Source organism: Gymnodraco acuticeps, unplaced genomic scaffold (assembly GCF_902827175.1).
Source record: "Gymnodraco acuticeps unplaced genomic scaffold, fGymAcu1.1, whole genome shotgun sequence".
Classification (NCBI taxonomy): Eukaryota; Metazoa; Chordata; class Actinopteri; order Perciformes; family Bathydraconidae; genus Gymnodraco; species Gymnodraco acuticeps.
Genome location: NW_022991091.1, coordinates 2,869,546 through 2,875,545, shown reverse-complemented (window position 1 = coordinate 2,875,545; position 6,000 = coordinate 2,869,546).

Here is a 6,000-nt window from a genome sequence, read left to right as displayed (position 1 = left end):
GTTGAACCCTTCTAAGCTGGCTGTAGCGAGGGCGGAGTTCGCAACCATGGAGCGCCGGGGCATTGTCCGCCGCTCCGACAGTCCTTGGGCTTCCCCCCTGCACGTCGTTCCCAAACCGAACGGCGGGTTCCGCCCGTGCGGGGATTACCGCCGACTCAACGACGCCACTACACCTGACCGCTATCCGGTGCCGCACATTCAGGACTTTTCGGCGCATCTGGCCGGTACGGGGGTGTTTTCCAAGGTGGACCTGGTGCGTGGATACCACCAGGTGCCCATGCATCCCCTGGACATTCCCAAGACAGCAGTGATAACGCCTTTTGGACTTTTTGAGTTCCTGCGGATGCCTTTTGGACTCAAGAATGCCGCTCAGACGTTCCAGCGCCTGATGGATTCGGTGCTGCGGGACCTGCCGTTTGTGTTTGTCTACCTCGACGACATACTCGTCACCAGCGCTTCAGTGCAGGAGCACCTGTCCCACCTCCGAGCCCTTTTCACACGGCTCAACGAACACGGATTAATCATCAATCCTGCAAAGTGCCAGTTCGGGGTGTCGGACATCGATTTCCTGGGGCACCGCGTCACCAAGGGTGGTGCGACACCTCTGCCAGCGAAGGTGGAGGCTGTTGCGGCTTTTCCTCGCCCGCTCACAGCCCGGTCGCTCCGTAAGTTTCTGGGGATGGTGACCTTCTACCACCGTTTCATCGCCCGGGCCGCACACATCATGCGGCCGCTGTATGACGCGTTGAAAGGCAAGACCCCCGTCCAGGAGATCGACTGGACCGCAGAGGCGGACGGCGCTTTTGCTGAGGTCAAACCGCGTTGGCTCAGGCGGCTTTGTTGGCACACCCATCATCTACGGCTCCCATCTCCATCACCACGGACGCGTCGGACTACGCGGTCGGCGCAGTGCACGAGCAGTGGGTGGAGGGCGCTTGGCAGCCGCTCACCTTTTTCAGCCGCCAGCTGACGCCTAGAGAACGCAAATACAGCGCCTTTGTCCGGGATTTCCTCTGACTTTATTTGGCCATGCGGCACTTCCGTTTCATGCTGGAAGGCCGTGAATTTACGGCGTTTGTCGACCACAAGCCGCTCGCGGCAGCTGTCCTACATATCGGAGTTCACTACGGACATTAAGCATGTGGCTGGCAAGTCGAACCTGGTTGCTGATTGCCTCTCCAGGGTCGTCATCGGTGCCGTCCAGTTGGGCCTGGACTATACTCGCATGGCGGCGGACCAGGTCACAGATCCCGGCGTCCAGGCTCTGAAGGTGGAGAGCGCGGGGCTGCGCTTGGAGGACGTGGTGTTCGGCGACGCGGGCATTACTCTCCTGTGTGACGTCTCTACGGGCCTGGCGCGGCCTGTCGTCCCTGCCAGCTGGAGGCGTCCTGTGTTCGAGGCTGTGCACGGCCTGTCACACCCCGGCGTTAAACCTTCGGTACGTTTGGTAGCGGCGAAGTTCGTTTGGCAAGGACTGAAAAGGGAAGTGAGGACTTGGGCCAGGGAGTGCGTAGCTTGTCAACGCGCTAAGGTGCACCGCCACACGAAGGCCCCGTTGGAGCGTTTCCTGGTGCCTGAGAGGAGGTTTGATCACGTCAACATTGACCTGGTTGGTCCGTTGCCTTCTTCTCAGGGGTTTTCCTACCTCCTCACCATGGTGGATAGAACGACCCGTTGGCCGGAGGGGGTTCCGCTCGTTTCGACATCAGCCGCAGACGTTGCCCGGGCCTTCATTGCAACGTGGGTGTGTCGTTTTGGCACCCCGTCAGACATTTCCTCAGACAGGGGCTCTCAGTTCACGTCTGAGCTCTGGAACGGTGTGGCAGGCGGTTTGGGGGTTGAGCTGCACAGGACTACCGCTTACCACCCTCAGGCTAACGGCCTCTGCGAGCGGTTTCATCGCTCCATGAAGGCCGGCCTTATGGACGGTAACTGGGTCGACAAGCTGCCCTGGGTGATGCTGGGCCTGAGGACCGCACCTAAGGAAGATCTGCAGTGTTCTACAGCGGAGATGGTCTACGGTCAGCCGCTGAGAGTTCCGGGGGATTTCCACGGCCCAGCGAGTTTTTCTGCGTGACGCGGCGGAGGCTTTCACTCCAGTCCCGACTACTCAGCACGGTGCGCCAGGGTCTCAAGTTCCCGCGGAGCTACGCTCGGCTGGGCACGTCTTAATTCGTCACGACGCACACAGAGGCCCCCTGCACGATGGACCTTTCCGGGTTTTGGAACACGGTGAAAAACACCTGGTGGTCGACATGGGCGGTAAGGCTGAGCACGTCTCGGTTGACCGGGTGAAGGCTGCTCACTTGGACGTGGACCGGCCGGTGGTGCTGGCTCGGCCGCCGAGACGGGGCCGACCCCCGGCTTTGATTCCTGTCAGGGAGTGTGGACCTGTTGTTCCGGTCCCTCCTCTGTCAGGGGCCGCACGGGCGGAGGTCGCTGTACCGACTCCGGTGCGCAGGTCTCGTGGGGGCAGGCAGATTGTTCCTCCCCGCCATACGGATTTTGTTTACACGTGAATTCTGGGGGGGCTTGTGTGGTGACACGTTATTGGACATAATGCACCTCTCGTATTGTGTTGCCACACGGACCCTTTAGTGGGAACACCTGTAGCGTTAGCTTCCATTCCTGCTAGCTCGTCAAGCAGAGCAGTTCATGTGATAACCTCTCTGTTATTAATGGCTAATAAAGATTGGAACTCTGTTCTTAATACACTGCCTCCGACTCCCTTTTCCTGGCACTACAATACAGTGTTTTCGGGTAGATTCAGTGTGCTGTGGCTCAGCTGGAAAGCAGTTGACTCACAACCGCAGAGTCCCTGGTTCAAAGACTGGTCAATAAGTCTTTTTGGTTTGTTTATAAAAGCTACAGCTAAATGTGATAATGTAGTTAATACATGTATTCTTTGATATGGTTTAGCCTTTCTCAGGCTACAACAACATGGTTAAGTTTACGAATATTATTAAGGAATACAAATCCCTCTTTGCAATGTTTACCAGCCTCCTTGGGCTTTTCAATCAAAATCATTAAACTGTTGAGATGTCAAATCTGCCTGTTTTACACACTTCGACCAAAACTTTGGTTTGTGTTCAAATGAAGCCTCATGAGATGAACCCTTGGAAACCAATTGGCTGAAAAGCTTCAAAGCTTCACTAGCAAACTCCACAGACCTCTCTCTCTCTCTCTCTCTCTCTCTCTCTCTCTCTCTCTCTCTCTCTCTCTCTCTCTCTCTCTCTCTCCTCTCTTCCTCCTCATATATCTCTCTCTCTCTCTCTCTCTCTCTCTCTCTCTCTCTCTCTCTCTCTCTCCTCTCTCTCTCTCTCTCTCTCTCTCTCTCTCTCTCTCTCTCTCTCTCTCACAGAAAGTTACTGCTAATGCCCTCAAGATGGAGCCAATACTTCATATATCAGACAGCTATTTTTGACTGGACTCAGAATTAGGCCAGCAGCTACCAATATCCTTTGTATATATTATGTATTTATTTCAAAGAGGACCATGCATACAAATACATTAATCTCAGAAAAGAGAAGATATGAATTATGCCAGATTATAGCTAATTTCCATCTGCAGTCCTCAGTGTTTATCTGACCTATAGAGTGATACATGTATCAGTATGTGAATATCAGTGTTCAAGGTTGTAAAGCTGAGGAAACATGCTTTCTCAGGCTTTTATTTAAGTTGTGTAGAGTTTTATGCATCTCATGTTCTATTTTTTAAATGGAGATGTATTAGTGCTCTGTGTATTGAAACAGTGCTAAATTGTTATAATATATATGTATTTATACTGTGTGTATATATATATATCATTTCTCTTTTTCACATTATAATTCTACAACAGCTTCTTTACAAAACAGAAACCCAAGCTTTAACAGGTTTTTGTTTTGATCATGTTCTCTCATTGATGTAAATATTATATAATACAACCATTTCAATATATAACATTCAAGAGCAAAGACATAAAATGCAGACACTCCCGCAGGAGTCTCCAGCTTATTAAATTGAACAGCTCAATCTCTATGGAAAATTCAATGTTGAATTTTCCATTTATTTTTACACTTCCAAAGTAATATGATCCAATGGGAGCCATAGTGTAATGGGGTTGGTAGCACAGCCTGCCAGCTGTTGGCCATTACAAATGCTTTCATGATGAAACCTGAGGACGATGTCTAAAGCCGATTAAAACTCAGGTCTTTACATTTTGGGTGGCAGACACAAATAAACACACTGTGTTATAGAAAAAAACATAATCAAGCCATATTCATTTTGCACAGGCATAGAAAAACACAATACAATTATAGAAAATAACTTGTTTGTAAAAATCAATCATGTAAAACTAAGCATATCCCACAAAGGCTAAACGCTTGTTGATTAAATACAGTAAATAATACACTGTACAATGGAAATCAATCGCCCTTTAAAAAAACGATTCAAGTATGCTGTTATTCTACTGCAAATGTATAAATCACCAAAGGCTATTAAAGGTGGGGTAGGTAAGTTTGAAAAACCAGCTCGAGATACAATTTTTGTTATATTCCATGGAATGCTCTTAACATCCCAATAGCAGGAGTAGGCTACTGTAAAAAGCACGACCAATCATTTTAGCCGGTGTCAGTAGCCTACCATGGGTCCTTCTCACTCCGGTTAAATGGATTCCTTGCGTCCCTCACTTGCGTCGTTTCCCTGTGACTAGTCCCTCCCACCAGGGAAACATGGAGAGACCAAGCGGCAAACTGTGGGGTAGAGCCGGGACGCCAATACGGAAGTGCCACACACTGCAGTTCATATATTGGCCGATAGGCGATGGCTGCAGAAAGGAGCAATAGACCCCCATGTTAAAATGCCCAATTTTACAGCAGAAAAAAACATGTTTCTACCCCTGGCTCCATACATTTTTATTATCGATATAGTTAGATTCCACCTTCATGATTATGAATGTGTGAGTGAAGTGTTTTCTAACGCGACCCTTTTATTTATATTAGGTCTTAAAGTTAAGCATATAATTAGGGCGTGGTCACATTGAGTGACGGCTCTGTCAAGTGACTGCTGCTGCTAGCTTCTTGTCTCTCTGCTACCTGCTCCGTCAAGCTAGCTACAGGGACTCTGCCTGGTCAGTTCATCCAGGGAACACAACTTGAAGCCGACCGTGGTTGTTTGTTCTTCATGCTTATATATCGGACTATTGTGACTCGCTCTGCGGTTAAAACAGACGGTGCATGAATGCGGTTTTGCGGTAAGTGAAATTCGAGTGCTTTATTTATGTGTTAATGATTTTAATCAGCTACGTAATGAATGTTAAGGCTTGGGTTCGCGTGTAAGCGAGTGGTAGCTACATCGGTGCTAACGATACTAATCGTAGCCTCCAAGTTAAAATCATAGACTGTATATATAAAGGTTAAAACGAAATAGAGTTAAGCGTTAAGTGGGATAATACTGTTGAACAAACGGCTTCTGCTTGAGGTTGATAAAATAAGGTCATCCTTGTAACGTAGAGAGATATTTTATTATGTAGGTAGGAACTGTATGCATCGCTAAGGTTAATTTAAATTGGCTATGCTCAAGTATGTAGACAAGCTAATGTCGAAGTAGTCTATGTGAAATCAACCTCACAATAAGATGTGTGTATATTACAATTATTAATGTCATATTTCAAGATGATTACTTAGATATTACAATTAGGGATGCACGATATTGGTTTTTTGAAACCAATACCGATAACTTCCTGCTTCTCAAGACCGATACCGATAACCGATAATAATATAATATATTAAATGTACCTGTAGTTTTTGCACACCTGGTGGTAAAAAAAAGACTAGTAGTGAGCAAATGACATGAGCATTACTACTATGAACAAAACAAAGCCAAGAACAGTTTTGACTCTTCAAAGTGACCATATTTATTTTCCCAAATAAAGTGCCTTTTTCAAAAGCCTCGTCGATAGGTAAAAGCCCCGGTGCCTTTGCAGCTGGCTTTGGATTCGCCGCTAGTTTAGCAGCGCAGGCG